Raw genomic sequence first — 18,963 nt, forward strand, 5'->3', positions numbered from 1 at the left:
ACCGACATGGCATGTTTTACTGGAGACCTGCCTATCTACACGGACACTGGCATACCGACATGGCATCTTTTACTGGAGACCTGCCTATCTACACTGGGACACTGGCATACCGACATGGCATGTTTTACTGGAGACCTGCCTATCTACACTGGGACACTGGCATACCGACATGGCATGTTTTACTGGAGACCTGCCTATCTACACGGACACTGGCATACCGACATGGCATCTTTTACTGGAGACCTGCCTATCTACACTGGGACACTGGCATACCGACATGGCATGTTTTACTGGAGACCTGCCTATCTACACTGGGACACTGGCATACCGACATGGCATGTTTTACTGGAGACCTGCCTATCTACACTGGGACACTGGCATACCGACATGGCATGTTTTACTGGAGACCTGCCTATCTACACGGACACTGGCATACCGACATGGCATCTTTTACTGGAGACCTGCCTATCTACACTGGGACACTGGCATACCGACATGGCATGTTTTACTGGAGACCTGCCTATCTACACTGGGACACTGGCATACCGACATGGCATGTTTTACTGGAGACCTGCCTATCTACACTGGGACACTGGCATACCGACATGGCATGTTTTACTGGAGACCTGCCTATCTACACGGACACTGGCATACCGACATGGCATCTTTTACTGGAGACCTGCCTATCTACACTGGGACACTGGCATACCGACATGGCATGTTTTACTGGAGACCTGCCTATCTACACTGGGACACTGGCATACCGACATGGCATGTTTTACTGGAGACCTGCCTATCTACACGGACACTGGCATACCGACATGGCATGTTTTACTGGAGACCTGCCTATCTACACGGACACTGGCATACCGACATGGCATGTTTTACTGGAGACCTGCCTATCTACACTGGGACACTGGCATACCGACATGGCATGTTTTACTGGAGACCTGCCTATCTACACTGGGACACTGGCATACCGACATGGCATGTTTTACTGGAGACCTGCCTATCTACACGGACACTGGCATACCGACATGGCATCTTTTACTGGAGACCTGCCTATCTACACTGGGACACTGGCATACCGACATGGCATGTTTTACTGGAGACCTGCCTATCTACACTGGGACACTGGCATACCGACATGGCATGTTTTACTGGAGACCTGCCTATCTACACGGACACTGGCATACCGACATGGCATCTTTTACTGGAGACCTGCCTATCTACACTGGGACACTGGCATACCGACATGGCATGTTTTACTGGAGACCTGCCTATCTACACGGACACTGGCATACCGACATGGCATCTTTTACTGGAGACCTGCCTATCTACACTGGGACACTGGCATACCGACATGGCATGTTTTACTGGAGACCTGCCTATCTACACTGGGACACTGGCATACCGACATGGCATGTTTTACTGGAGACCTGCCTATCTACACTGGGACACTGGCATACCGACATGGCATGTTTTACTGGAGACCTGCCTATCTACACTGGGACACTGGCATACCGACATGGCATGTTTTACTGGAGACCTGCCTATCTACACTGGGACACTGGCATACCGACATGGCATCTTTTACTGGAGACCTGCCTATCTACACGGACACTGGCATACCGACATGGCATCTTTTACTGGAGACCTGCCTATCTACACTGGGACACTGGCATACCGACATGGCATGTTTTACTGGAGACCTGCCTATCTACACTGGGACACTGGCATACCGACATGGCATGTTTTACTGGAGACCTGCCTATCTACACGGACACTGGCATACCGACATGGCATCTTTTACTGGAGACCTGCCTATCTACACTGGGACACTGGCATACCGACATGGCATGTTTTACTGGAGACCTGCCTATCTACACTGGGACACTGGCATACCGACATGGCATGTTTTACTGGAGACCTGCCTATCTACACTGGGACACTGGCATACCGACATGGCATGTTTTACTGGAGACCTGCCTATCTACACGGACACTGGCATACCGACATGGCATCTTTTACTGGAGACCTGCCTATCTACACTGGGACACTGGCATACCGACATGGCATGTTTTACTGGAGACCTGCCTATCTACACTGGGACACTGGCATACCGACATGGCATGTTTTACTGGAGACCTGCCTATCTACACGGACACTGGCATACCGACATGGCATCTTTTACTGGAGACCTGCCTATCTACACTGGGACACTGGCATACCGACATGGCATGTTTTACTGGAGACCTGCCTATCTACACGGACACTGGTATACCGACATGGCATCTTTTACTGGAGACCTGCCTATCTACACTGGGACACTGGCATACCGACATGGCATGTTTTACTGGAGACCTGCCTATCTACACTGGGACACTGGCATACCGACATGGCATGTTTTACTGGAGACCTGCCTATCTACACTGGGACACTGGCATACCGACATGGCATGTTTTACTGGAGACCTGCCTATCTACACTGGGACACTGGCATACCGACATGGCATGTTTTACTGGAGACCTGCCTATCTACACTGGGACACTGGCATACCGACATGGCATGTTTTACTGGAGACCTGCCTATCTACACGGACACTGGCATACCGACATGGCATCTTTTACTGGAGACCTGCCTATCTACACTGGGACACTGGCATACCGACATGGCATGTTTTACTGGAGACCTGCCTATCTACACTGGGACACTGGCATACCGACATGGCATGTTTTACTGGAGACCTGCCTATCTACACTGGGACACTGGCATACCGACATGGCATCTTTTACTGGAGACCTGCCTATCTACACGGACACTGGCATACCGACATGGCATCTTTTACTGGAGACCTGCCTATCTACACTGGGACACTGGCATACCGACATGGCATGTTTTACTGGAGACCTGCCTATCTACACTGGGACACTGGCATACCGACATGGCATCTTTTACTGGAGACCTGCCTATCTACACTGGGACACTGGCATACCGACATGGCATGTTTTACTGGAGACCTGCCTATCTACACGGACACTGGCATACCGACATGGCATCTTTTACTGGAGACCTGCCTATCTACACTGGGACACTGGCATACCGACATGGCATGTTTTACTGGAGACCTGCCTATCTACACTGGGACACTGGCATACCGACATGGCATGTTTTACTGGAGACCTGCCTATCTACACGGACACTGGCATACCGACATGGCATGTTTTACTGGAGACCTGCCTATCTACACGGACACTGGCATACCGACATGGCATGTTTTACTGGAGACCTGCCTATCTACACTGGGACACTGGCATACCGACATGGCATGTTTTACTGGAGACCTGCCTATCTACACGGACACTGGCATACCGACATGGCATGTTTTACTGGAGACCTGCCTATCTACACGGACACTGGCATACCGACATGGCATGTTTTACTGGAGACCTGCCTATCTACACTGGGACACTGGCATACCGACATGGCATGTTTTACTGGAGACCTGCCTATCTACACGGACACTGGCATACCGACATGGCATCTTTTACTGGAGACCTGCCTATCTACACTGGGACACTGGCATACCGACATGGCATGTTTTACTGGAGACCTGCCTATCTACACTGGGACACTGGCATACCGACATGGCATGTTTTACTGGAGACCTGCCTATCTACACTGGGACACTGGCATACCGACATGGCATGTTTTACTGGAGACCTGCCTATTTACACGGACACTGGCATACCGACATGGCATCTTTTACTGGAGACCTGCCTATCTACACTGGGACACTGGCATACCGACATGGCATCTTTTACTGGAGACCTGCCTATCTACACTGGGACACTGGCATACCGACATGGCATGTTTTACTGGAGACCTGCCTATCTACACTGGGACACTGGCATACCGACATGGCATGTTTTACTGGAGACCTGCCTATCTACACGGACACTGGCATACCGACATGGCATCTTTTACTGGAGACCTGCCTATCTACACTGGGACACTGGCATACCGACATGGCATGTTTTACTGGAGACCTGCCTATCTACACTGGGACACTGGCATACCGATATGGCATGTTTTACTGGAGACCTGCCTATCTACACTGGGACACTGGCATACCGACATGGCATGTTTTACTGGAGACCTGCCTATCTACACGGACACTGGCATACCGACATGGCATCTTTTACTGGAGACCTGCCTATCTACACTGGGACACTGGCATACCGACATGGCATGTTTTACTGGAGACCTGCCTATCTACACTGGGACACTGGCATACCGACATGGCATGTTTTACTGGAGACCTGCCTATCTACACTGGGACACTGGCATACCGACATGGCATGTTTTACTGGAGACCTGCCTATCTACACGGACACTGGCATACCGACATGGCATCTTTTACTGGAGACCTGCCTATCTACACTGGGACACTGGCATACCGAAATGGCATGTTTTACTGGAGACCTGCCTATCTACACTGGGACACTGGCATACCGACATGGCATGTTTTACTGGAGACCTGCCTATCTACACTGGGACACTGGCATACCGACATGGCATGTTTTACTGGAGACCTGCCTATCTACACGGACACTGGCATACCGACATGGCATCTTTTACTGGAGACCTGCCTATCTACACTGGGACACTGGCATACCGACATGGCATGTTTTACTGGAGACCTGCCTATCTACACTGGGACACTGGCATACCGACATGGCATGTTTTACTGGAGACCTGCCTATCTACACTGGGACACTGGCATACCGACATGGCATGTTTTACTGGAGACCTGCCTATCTACACGGACACTGGCATACCGACATGGCATCTTTTACTGGAGACCTGCCTATCTACACGGACACTGGCATACCGACATGGCATCTTTTACTGGAGACCTGCCTATCTACACTGGGACACTGGCATACCGACATGGCATGTTTTACTGGAGACCTGCCTATCTACACTGGGACACTGGCATACCGACATGGCATGTTTTACTGGAGACCTGCCTATCTACACGGACACTGGCATACCGACATGGCATGTTTTACTGGAGACCTGCCTATCTACACGGACACTGGCATAACGACATGGCATGTTTTACTGGAGACCTGCCTATCTACACTGGGACACTGGCATACCGACATGGCATGTTTTACTGGAGACCTGCCTATCTACACTGGGACACTGGCATACCGACATGGCATGTTTTACTGGAGACCTGCCTATCTACACGGACACTGGCATACCGACATGGCATCTTTTACTGGAGACCTGCCTATCTACACTGGGACACTGGCATACCGACATGGCATGTTTTACTGGAGACCTGCCTATCTACACGGACACTGGCATACCGACATGGCATCTTTTACTGGAGACCTGCCTATCTACACTGGGACACTGGCATACCGACATGGGCATGTTTTACTGGAGACCTGCCTATCTACACTGGGACACTGGCATACCGACATGGCATGTTTTACTGGAGACCTGCCTATCTACACTGGGACACTGGCATACCGACATGGCATGTTTTACTGGAGACCTGCCTATCTACACTGGGACACTGGCATACCGACATGGCATGTTTTACTGGAGACCTGCCTATCTACACTGGGACACTGGCATACCGACATGGCATCTTTTACTGGAGACCTGCCTATCTACACGGACACTGGCATACCGACATGGCATCTTTTACTGGAGACCTGCCTATCTACACTGGGACACTGGCATACCGACATGGCATGTTTTACTGGAGACCTGCCTATCTACACTGGGACACTGGCATACCGACATGGCATGTTTTACTGGAGACCTGCCTATCTACACGGACACTGGCATACCGACATGGCATCTTTTACTGGAGACCTGCCTATCTACACTGGGACACTGGCATACCGACATGGCATGTTTTACTGGAGACCTGCCTATCTACACTGGGACACTGGCATACCGACATGGCATGTTTTACTGGAGACCTGCCTATCTACACTGGGACACTGGCATACCGACATGGCATGTTTTACTGGAGACCTGCCTATCTACACGGACACTGGCATACCGACATGGCATCTTTTACTGGAGACCTGCCTATCTACACTGGGACACTGGCATACCGACATGGCATGTTTTACTGGAGACCTGCCTATCTACACTGGGACACTGGCATACCGACATGGCATGTTTTACTGGAGACCTGCCTATCTACACGGACACTGGCATACCGACATGGCATCTTTTACTGGAGACCTGCCTATCTACACTGGGACACTGGCATACCGACATGGCATGTTTTACTGGAGACCTGCCTATCTACACGGACACTGGTATACCGACATGGCATCTTTTACTGGAGACCTGCCTATCTACACTGGGACACTGGCATACCGACATGGCATGTTTTACTGGAGACCTGCCTATCTACACTGGGACACTGGCATACCGACATGGCATGTTTTACTGGAGACCTGCCTATCTACACTGGGACACTGGCATACCGACATGGCATGTTTTACTGGAGACCTGCCTATCTACACTGGGACACTGGCATACCGACATGGCATGTTTTACTGGAGACCTGCCTATCTACACTGGGACACTGGCATACCGACATGGCATGTTTTACTGGAGACCTGCCTATCTACACGGACACTGGCATACCGACATGGCATCTTTTACTGGAGACCTGCCTATCTACACTGGGACACTGGCATACCGACATGGCATGTTTTACTGGAGACCTGCCTATCTACACTGGGACACTGGCATACCGACATGGCATGTTTTACTGGAGACCTGCCTATCTACACTGGGACACTGGCATACCGACATGGCATCTTTTACTGGAGACCTGCCTATCTACACGGACACTGGCATACCGACATGGCATCTTTTACTGGAGACCTGCCTATCTACACTGGGACACTGGCATACCGACATGGCATGTTTTACTGGAGACCTGCCTATCTACACTGGGACACTGGCATACCGACATGGCATCTTTTACTGGAGACCTGCCTATCTACACTGGGACACTGGCATACCGACATGGCATGTTTTACTGGAGACCTGCCTATCTACACGGACACTGGCATACCGACATGGCATCTTTTACTGGAGACCTGCCTATCTACACTGGGACACTGGCATACCGACATGGCATGTTTTACTGGAGACCTGCCTATCTACACTGGGACACTGGCATACCGACATGGCATGTTTTACTGGAGACCTGCCTATCTACACGGACACTGGCATACCGACATGGCATGTTTTACTGGAGACCTGCCTATCTACACGGACACTGGCATACCGACATGGCATGTTTTACTGGAGACCTGCCTATCTACACTGGGACACTGGCATACCGACATGGCATGTTTTACTGGAGACCTGCCTATCTACACGGACACTGGCATACCGACATGGCATGTTTTACTGGAGACCTGCCTATCTACACGGACACTGGCATACCGACATGGCATGTTTTACTGGAGACCTGCCTATCTACACTGGGACACTGGCATACCGACATGGCATGTTTTACTGGAGACCTGCCTATCTACACGGACACTGGCATACCGACATGGCATCTTTTACTGGAGACCTGCCTATCTACACTGGGACACTGGCATACCGACATGGCATGTTTTACTGGAGACCTGCCTATCTACACTGGGACACTGGCATACCGACATGGCATGTTTTACTGGAGACCTGCCTATCTACACTGGGACACTGGCATACCGACATGGCATGTTTTACTGGAGACCTGCCTATTTACACGGACACTGGCATACCGACATGGCATCTTTTACTGGAGACCTGCCTATCTACACTGGGACACTGGCATACCGACATGGCATCTTTTACTGGAGACCTGCCTATCTACACTGGGACACTGGCATACCGACATGGCATGTTTTACTGGAGACCTGCCTATCTACACTGGGACACTGGCATACCGACATGGCATGTTTTACTGGAGACCTGCCTATCTACACGGACACTGGCATACCGACATGGCATCTTTTACTGGAGACCTGCCTATCTACACTGGGACACTGGCATACCGACATGGCATGTTTTACTGGAGACCTGCCTATCTACACTGGGACACTGGCATACCGATATGGCATGTTTTACTGGAGACCTGCCTATCTACACTGGGACACTGGCATACCGACATGGCATGTTTTACTGGAGACCTGCCTATCTACACGGACACTGGCATACCGACATGGCATCTTTTACTGGAGACCTGCCTATCTACACTGGGACACTGGCATACCGACATGGCATGTTTTACTGGAGACCTGCCTATCTACACTGGGACACTGGCATACCGACATGGCATGTTTTACTGGAGACCTGCCTATCTACACTGGGACACTGGCATACCGACATGGCATGTTTTACTGGAGACCTGCCTATCTACACGGACACTGGCATACCGACATGGCATCTTTTACTGGAGACCTGCCTATCTACACTGGGACACTGGCATACCGAAATGGCATGTTTTACTGGAGACCTGCCTATCTACACTGGGACACTGGCATACCGACATGGCATGTTTTACTGGAGACCTGCCTATCTACACTGGGACACTGGCATACCGACATGGCATGTTTTACTGGAGACCTGCCTATCTACACGGACACTGGCATACCGACATGGCATCTTTTACTGGAGACCTGCCTATCTACACTGGGACACTGGCATACCGACATGGCATGTTTTACTGGAGACCTGCCTATCTACACTGGGACACTGGCATACCGACATGGCATGTTTTACTGGAGACCTGCCTATCTACACTGGGACACTGGCATACCGACATGGCATGTTTTACTGGAGACCTGCCTATCTACACGGACACTGGCATACCGACATGGCATCTTTTACTGGAGACCTGCCTATCTACACGGACACTGGCATACCGACATGGCATCTTTTACTGGAGACCTGCCTATCTACACTGGGACACTGGCATACCGACATGGCATGTTTTACTGGAGACCTGCCTATCTACACTGGGACACTGGCATACCGACATGGCATGTTTTACTGGAGACCTGCCTATCTACACGGACACTGGCATACCGACATGGCATGTTTTACTGGAGACCTGCCTATCTACACGGACACTGGCATAACGACATGGCATGTTTTACTGGAGACCTGCCTATCTACACGGACACTGGCATACCGACATGGCATGTTTTACTGGAGACCTGCCTATCTACACTGGGACACTGGCATACCGACATGGCATGTTTTACTGGAGACCTGCCTATCTACACTGGGACACTGGCATACCGACATGGCATGTTTTACTGGAGACCTGCCTATCTACACGGACACTGGCATACCGACATGGCATCTTTTACTGGAGACCTGCCTATCTACACTGGGACACTGGCATACCGACATGGCATGTTTTACTGGAGACCTGCCTATCTACACTGGGACACTGGCATACCGACATGGCATGTTTTACTGGAGACCTGCCTATCTACACGGACACTGGCATACCGACATGGCATCTTTTACTGGAGACCTGCCTATCTACACTGGGACACTGGCATACCGACATGGTATGTTTTACTGGAGACCTGCCTATCTACACGGACACTGGCATACCGACATGGCATCTTTTACTGGAGACCTGCCTATCTACACTGGGACACTGGCATACCGACATGGCATGTTTTACTGGAGACCTGCCTATCTACACTGGGACACTGGCATACCGACATGGCATGTTTTACTGGAGACCTGCCTATCTACACTGGGACACTGGCATACCGACATGGCATGTTTTACTGGAGACCTGCCTATCTACACTGGGACACTGGCATACCGACATGGCATGTTTTACTGGAGACCTGCCTATCTACACTGGGACACTGGCATACCGACATGGCATGTTTTACTGGAGACCTGCCTATCTACACGGACACTGGCATACCGACATGGCATCTTTTACTGGAGACCTGCCTATCTACACTGGGACACTGGCATACCGACATGGCATGTTTTACTGGAGACCTGCCTATCTACACTGGGACACTGGCATACCGACATGGCATGTTTTACTGGAGACCTGCCTATCTACACGGACACTGGCATACCGACATGGCATCTTTTACTGGAGACCTGCCTATCTACACTGGGACACTGGCATACCGACATGGCATGTTTTACTGGAGACCTGCCTATCTACACTGGGACACTGGCATACCGACATGGCATGTTTTACTGGAGACCTGCCTATCTACACTGGGACACTGGCATACCGACATGGCATGTTTTACTGGAGACCTGCCTATCTACACGGACACTGGCATACCGACATGGCATCTTTTACTGGAGACCTGCCTATCTACACTGGGACACTGGCATACCGACATGGCATGTTTTACTGGAGACCTGCCTATCTACACTGGGACACTGGCATACCGACATGGCATGTTTTACTGGAGACCTGCCTATCTACACGGACACTGGCATACCGACATGGCATCTTTTACTGGAGACCTGCCTATCTACACTGGGACACTGGCATACCGACATGGCATGTTTTACTGGAGACCTGCCTATCTACACGGACACTGGCATACCGACATGGCATCTTTTACTGGAGACCTGCCTATCTACACTGGGACACTGGCATACCGACATGGCATGTTTTACTGGAGACCTGCCTATCTACACTGGGACACTGGCATACCGACATGGCATGTTTTACTGGAGACCTGCCTATCTACACTGGGACACTGGCATACCGACATGGCATGTTTTACTGGAGACCTGCCTATCTACACGGACACTGGCATACCGACATGGCATCTTTTACTGGAGACCTGCCTATCTACACTGGGACACTGGCATACCGACATGGCATGTTTTACTGGAGACCTGCCTATCTACACTGGGACACTGGCATACCGACATGGCATGTTTTACTGGAGACCTGCCTATCTACACTGGGACACTGGCATACCGACATGGCATGTTTTACTGGAGACCTGCCTATCTACACGGACACTGGCATACCGACATGGCATCTTTTACTGGAGACCTGCCTATCTACACTGGGACACTGGCATACCGACATGGCATGTTTTACTGGAGACCTGCCTATCTACACTGGGACACTGGCATACCGACATGGCATGTTTTACTGGAGACCTGCCTATCTACACTGGGACACTGGCATACCGACATGGCATGTTTTACTGGAGACCTGCCTATCTACACTGGGACACTGGCATACCGACATGGCATGTTTTACTGGAGACCTGCCTATCTACACTGGGACACTGGCATACCGACATGGCATGTTTTACTGGAGACCTGCCTATCTACACTGGGACACTGGCATACCGACATGGCATGTTTTACTGGAGACCTGCCTATCTACACTGGGACACTGGCATACCGACATGGCATCTTTTACTGGAGACCTGCCTATCTACACTGGGACACTGGCATACCGACATGGCATGTTTTACTGGAGACCTGCCTATCTACACGGACACTGGCATACCGACATGGCATCTTTTACTGGAGACCTGCCTATCTACACTGGGACACTGGCATACCGACATGGCATGTTTTACTGGAGACCTGCCTATCTACACTGGGACACTGGCATACCGACATGGCATGTTTTACTGGAGACCTGCCTATCTACACGGACACTGGCATACCGACATGGCATGTTTTACTGGAGACTACCATGCCTCAACTGAAAGCTTTAAAGAAAACAGAAATGCCTGCACAAAGTCTTTTACTGTAGACCGCCATCGCAATACTAGATACTTTACTTGAGAACAGCGTGCTCACAATAAGGCCTAGATGTACAAAGAGTAGAAATAGCTATTCTAAATAGCGTTTTATCTGAATCGCTATTTGGAAATCGCTATTCCTTATGTATGAAGCTGTTTTGTACTTGTGATTCACAGTGGGTTGCAAATTGACCTACCTCATGAATATTAATGGGGTAGGAACAGTTTGGGACCGATTAGGAATGTCTACCATCACAGGGACGTGTATGTAAAAAAGGCGAAGTGAGCCTGTATAACCTTCTAGAGCCTAAGCTGCACTCCTAAAAGAACTTCAAAAAAACGAGGCTCTTAGCGGGATGATTCAATAACATCGAAAAAGAGGACAACTTATTATGAGTAGCCCCAAAGGGGCAAAAAAAAAGACACCCTAAAGAATTAAATTAAAAATGATTGCAGTATACTATATAAAATTCATAAAGAGGCATTGCTGCACTGCAATAGAGAAACTGGTGCTCATGAATTGCTTACAAACGAAGATTACTTTTACAAATGTAATTTACACAGTCGCAAAACCAGAATTCTTGCATACATTTATTAAAACATTTCCGAGAAATTGTATTGTTAGAAAATCATGTTAAAAAATATATATTTTAAGGAAGACACTGTGTCCGCAATGACGGACAATAAGCCCTTAATGATGATAACTAAATATTAACTGCCTCAGGGTAGAACACCTAATAACAATAGACCTGCTGATACAACACACAACTGAATACTGTAATAACTTTTGATTAAATCCTTAAGAATGTCTTTTTCGATATCCCAGGAATGGTGGCCTGCTGAGGTCAGCAGACCACAATGTCTGGGATTACCTCTGAATACAGTTTTTATTTGTTGAAATGGATGCATTTTAGCAATACATTTTTTCATTTTTAAGAGCAGGCAGTGGTCAGTGTGACCACTGACTGCTCTTAAAAATGTTTTCCCAACATTCACAAAGGGAAAGAGGTCCCATGGGGATCCCTTCCAATGTGCAAATGCATTGCCCCCAACTTTGAGTTGGTGATAAATTGGCAAGGGTTTGCAAACGCATTTCTGTTGCAAAACCTTGGTACATAACACTGGAAATCCCTATTTGGAAGGGACGCCCGAAAAACGCCCCTTCCAAATAGTGATTACTACCTTTAAACTACGATTCTGGAGAATTGCAGTTTAGGTGTTTGTACATTTGGAAAAGCATTTTCGCCATAGCAAAAGGCAACAGCAAAAATGCTTCATACTTGTGGCCATAGGGGTTTTACTGGAGACTGGCATGCTCATACAATATCTCTTACCTCAGTCTGGCAGGTGCACCCTAGATCATTTACTGGAAAAGGGAAGGCCCATACTAGATCTTTTTACTTCAGACAGATGTCTCTTGGAAGGGACAGACAGGCATGCCCACACTAAAGGTTAGATGTGCGAAGATTAGGAATAGTGAGTTCCTAATTGCAATGTTTTGTGAATTGCAATCAAGAAATTGCTATTCCTAATGCATAAAACTCATTGAGTTTCTTTTGACGATTCATAGTGGGTCTAAACTAGACCTACCTCATGAATATTAATGAAGTAGGTCGCGATCTGTGATCCACTGCGATTTGCTGCAATCACCAGTGGGATGTGGCCTGCTGGGGTCAAAAGATCACCAAGTTTGTGATTGAAGTGTTTAAGATTCATTTAAGAGTAGGCAACGGTCCCTTGGACCACTGCCTGCTCTTAAAAAATATTTTTACAACCATTCTCAAAGGGGAGGGGGACCCGTTTGAACCACACCCCATTTCCAAATGGATCACCACCAACTTTGACTTGGCTGTGTATTGAGAATGTTTTGCAACCTCAAGAAGGCTTTGTACATCTATCCTTAAATCTTTTACTTGACACATGCACACACTAGGGGCCAGATGTAGCAACCAGTTTGCGACTCGCAAACGGCAAAAATTGCCATTTGCGAGTCACAAACCGGAGTTTGCTATGCAGAAATGCATTTTGCGAGTCGGGACCGACTCGCAAAATGCATTTCCGACTCGCAAATAGGAAGGGGTGTTCCCTTCCTATTTGCGACTCGCAATGGTATGCAATTCCATTTGCGACCGCGTACATGGTCGCAAATGGAGTCGCAGTTACCATCCACTTGAAGTGGATGGTAACCCACTCGCAAATTGGAAGGGGTCCCCATGGGACCCCTTCTCCTTTGTGAATGGACCCCAAAATATTTTTTCAGGGCAGGTAGTGGTCCAAGGGACCACTACCTGCCCTGAAAAAATTCCGAAACAAAAGGTTTTGGATTTTTTTTTAAGTGCAGCTCGTTTTCCATTAAGGAAAACGGGCTACACTTGAAAAAAAAAAAAAACTGCTTTATTAACAAGCAGTCACGGACATGGAGGTCTGCTGACTACAGCAGGCCTCCATGTCAGTGAGTGCCCATAGTCGCTATGGGGCCGCAATTTGCGACCCACCTCATTAATATTAATGAGGTGGGTCTTTGCGACCTCATAGCAACTCGCAGACGGCGTCTGAGACACCGTTCTGCATTGCAAATTGCGAGTTGCAATTTGCGAGTCGCTCTGACTCGCAAATTGCAAGTCGCAATTTGCAAAGTACCTACATCTGGCCCTAGGTGTTTTTTCTGGAGATTGCCATGTCTTCGCTAGATCCTTTGATGGAGACTGAGATGTTATAATAGATCTTTTATTAGAAACTGTAATGTTTCACTAGATCTTTTATTGGAGCCTGGCAGCTCACATTGTCTACTTGAGGCTGCCATGCCCACTATAGATATCTTACTGGAGACTGACATACCCACACCACATGGAGGCAGCGATACCCAAATAAAATATCTACTGGAGACTGTCATGCTCACACAAGGGGTGCGTTTGGAAGGCTACCCACCCATCCACTAGGGTAGAAGAAGTCATTACCTCCACCACCCTGCCAGATTATCGTCCGCCATATTTAGATATCGCTGCTGGCCCAGCGGTGATCCATGTGCCTTGAGAGGAATCACTGTCACAGCAGTTCCTCTTAATGCATTGCAAGATTGGTGCATGGTGAACGTCTTTAACCCAGCCACCAACCAAACATTTTTGTTTTTCTAAAGTAAAGTCCCAAAGTGGTAATTAGGTTTTGAAAACCAAACAAGTAACAACCCTAAAGCCTGTACATTTTCTCCAAGAGGGGTTGCATGAACATTTTTCATTTTTTTCTGTGTGGTGTGGACAGGAAAAAAAAACACATCAGGCCCAGGGACATACTAAGAATTTTGGGAGCCTTCGCCCAAATGTATTTTGGGCCACCCTGTTATTACAATTTTGAATTTATTCTCGAATTTCAGCATTTTTATGCCCTCTTTGGCCAGGACACTGACAGGGAAAAGGCATACTTGTCCAAATTCTAAATGTGTTTACCTCTTATAGTCAGAGCTAGTGAAGTGTGTTTTCAATATATGTAACACAGCAGCAGCTCATTAATATTACTGCAAATAATCTCTGTGCCACACTCCTGTTTCTCATGTCATCCCATTATGGATGTTGCATGGAGCATAACAATAGCTTTCTCTGCACAATGTCTTTAATAGACTCTCACACATCACCTACCTTAAAAATAAATTAAAGGAAAGTGGTATTTAAAACAATATTTTTTTTTAATTATTCAAGGTCATCAGGGCAGGACTCTCAGCAGAATAGAGCTGGATCTATCAATGGGGTCCCTCTGAAAGGCTGGGGCCCTAGGCCAGAGCCCATGTTGCCCATGCCTTAAAACGCCTCTGATCAGACCTTCACCTCGAAATAGGTTGGGGTCTGATGTACTTACTACATTGGCATCTACTCTGCCGGGCCATTGCAGTAAGCTTTCGATGCTGGAGCCAGCAGCACCCTGCTGTCCAAAAGTTAACAGTCCATCCGACTCACAATAATATTAGAGCGGGCAGACCAAGGGTTTGATGGACATGGTACTCCTCCACGTTTGTGGCAGAGTAACCTGTCCGCCAAAATCTAAATTGGCCCCTTGGTCTTTCGCTAAAGAGTGGAATGCCCACACCAGATCTTTTACTGAAGTCATGCATGCCCACACTAAGGACCTCATTTCGAGTCTGGCGGACCTACGACTGACAGACTCGTGGTGGCAGGCGGACCGCCGCCAATACAGTGGTCCAACAGCCACATTATTACAGTGGCAAAAGTGCCACGGTCCGACCGCCGGCGCTGTCACTTTTTCACCTGCTGATGGCCTGGCGGGGCCGGCGGTCTTAATCCGCAAGGGCAGCTCTGCAAGCAGCACTGCCCTGAGGATTACGACTCCCATGTCTGCCAGTTTCCCCATGGTGGTTCCACCGCCATGCAAAGACTGGCAGAGACTAGGTGCCGGGGTCCCCATGGCAGCCCCGTCGTGCTTTTCATTGCCTGGTAGTTTCCGCCCAGCAGGAAACTCATAATAGGGCCAGTGGGTGGAAAACCGAACTGGCGGTTTTCTGACCTAACGAGTTTGGCCTCTGCCGCCCGCCAAACTCAGAATGAGGCCCTAAATCTTTTGCAGGATTGCCATGCGTACACTGGATACCGGATTTGCATGCCCACACAAGATCTTTTACTGGATCAGTATGGCCACAGTAAATCTTTTGCTGGACACTCACATGTCCACACTAGGGGCCAGATGTAGGTAGGTAAAATTTTGCGAATCGGAAATAGCGACTTCATGCGAATCGCTATTTCCGACTCACAAAATCAAATTCAAGAACTATTTGCGATACCAATTTGCGAGTTGCATAGGTGTCGCACCGCAATTTGCGACCTTCGCTTTTAGCGAGGTCGCAATTTGCGACCTCGCTAAAAGCGAGATCGCAATTTGCGAGAAGGGTGTCGCAAATTGCGACTGACTTGCAAATTGCCTGCAGGTGCAGCACAACAGTTTGGAAACCCACTTCCTGGCTCTTGGTGATGACATCAGAACCAGGAAGTCATCAAATACACCTGGGAGGAGGGAGGACCACACCCATTTGAAACTGCTGTGCCACACCCAGGAGAGAGGAGCTGCAGCAATGGAGGAGACAGGCAGTGCTGGCGGGAGGAGGAAAGTGAAGTTTTCCGACAAAGAGCTGGAGGTGCTGACTGAAGAATGCTGCCTGCACCACGATTAACTTTTTGGGAAGGCAGCAATGAGTGTCCCAGACACTCAAAAGAAAAGGACATGGCAGCAGATCCAAGACAAGATCAATGCCATAGGGGTGAGCCACCGCACCCTTGAGGAAATTTGGAAACGGTGGTACGACCTGCGCTCCAGGACGAAGGAGAGGGTTGCGGAGCGCATGAGGGAAATGAGGGGCACCGTAGGAGGCCCATCCACCGTCCCACCACCCACAGCCCTGGAAAGCATGGTTGAGGAGACCCTGGAGCCACAGGCCGTCATTGGCATGGGAGAACTGGACAGTTCAGCGCCAGGGACATCCAAAAGTGAGTAACATGAAATATGCTTTGACACCCACAAATGCAGTATACACACCATCCCACTACACAGCGGCAGGCACCACCAGACTAGCTCCATTCCAGTCTAGCAACCTCTAGAATAGTGCATTATGGGCAATGTAGTACAGTAGTCAGAATATAAGCACATGTTTATTATGAGGCATAAAACAGATGTGAGAGACTGACAGTGTATCCCCTATGTCCCACAGGTCTCCCACAAGACACCCCCAGCAGTGACATCAGGCAGGGAGGAGGACATGGGCCAGAGACACTGCAGGAGGCTGCTGGTGAAACTGCAGGGCCCAGCAGGACACCACCAGGGTCCATAGAGGAACAACCGCAGGACATGGGGGCAGCTGAAACAACACCAGGGCCCAGCCCCACAGAGAGGCGCACAGAGCCAGCAGCTGGACTAATGCACAGACGCCGGCACAGAGTTCAGTCAGTGCCCCAGGAGGAGGTAGGGGAAGCAGTCTTCGCGGGCTTGGAGGCATCCCTCATCCATGGTCAGCGCCTGCAAAACAGACAATTAAGGACCATCACCAGAACCCTCAATAGAATGCAGAGCAGCATGACACATGGGCTGGCGAATGTGAACAGTCAGTTCAACAGAATGAATGAACATTTGGGGGATTTAACACAGGCCATCCGACATCTGGTGACTGAACTAGTGGCAGACCGAGGACATGCAAGGCGCAGGGAGCGCCACACAGCGGTACGTTTTGACCGCCTGGCTGCATCTATTGGGCATCTTGCCACAAATACTGCAGGCCTCTCAAGACGGACAGTCAGCCTACAGGTGGAACTTGGGCACTTCGCTGGCAATGTGGCGCGGGGACTTGGCCGCATCAGCCATGCGGTGGACCTTATGGAAAGTAGGCAGGCTGCAAGGGGCACAGGGGACACCTCGCAGGACAGCGAGGAGGGGTCAACCATCAGTAGCGTGTCTGCCAGCGAGTCCTGTGTGCTATGGAGTGGTAGTGCACGGCAGGGGTCAGGGGACCCACCAGGGATGAGCCATGGTGGCCGCTCTAGGAGGAGGGTGTGAGCCACCACACAGCACTGTACATGAGGCACATGAATTATAATGTGTCTTCATTGCAATTGGACAATTACACAGTGCGACATACAGCACTATTCTTCTCCCATATAGTTTAGTAATAAAAAGGTTTTGTTTGTTTCACTACACAACTGGGCTATGTGTGTCTGACATTAGTGAGTGTGGTGACAGTTGCCACGTACCTGCCAAAGTATTGGGTTGCAATGTGGTTCCGTCTCTGTCTGCCTTCATTTGCGATGCTTCTATCCCCAGGCTGTCGGTGTGGTAGCTCTTGCTCCTCATCCTCCGTGTCTGTGTCTTCAGGGGTGAGATGTAGCCCACGTCTGGTGGCAATGTTGTGTAGGATTGCACAGGCGGCAACAATCTTGCATGCTGTTTCTGGGGCATACTGGAGTGCACCTCCACTTTTGTGGAGGCACCTGAGTCTTGACTTTAACAAGCCAAAGGTCCTCTCAATGACAGTTCTGGTCCGCCGATGTGCACTGTTATATCGCCTCTTGTTCTCATTGCCAGGTGTTAGGTACGGGTAAGTATCCATGGTCTCAGGGCATATGCACTGTCACCTGTTTGACAAAAATAA

General features: G+C 49.3%; 1 protein-coding gene across 2 annotated transcripts in view; it reads left to right on the forward strand.

Annotated features, from left to right (window-relative positions):
* Positions 1 to 18,963, forward strand: part of B4GALT2 (beta-1,4-galactosyltransferase 2) — a 625,157-nt gene that overhangs the window by 559,349 nt on the left and 46,845 nt on the right. The gene's annotated exons all lie outside the window — the stretch shown is intronic.

The sequence above is a fragment of the Pleurodeles waltl genome, chromosome 4_2 (genome assembly GCF_031143425.1).
Source record: "Pleurodeles waltl isolate 20211129_DDA chromosome 4_2, aPleWal1.hap1.20221129, whole genome shotgun sequence".
NCBI lineage: Eukaryota > Metazoa > Chordata > Amphibia > Caudata > Salamandridae > Pleurodeles > Pleurodeles waltl.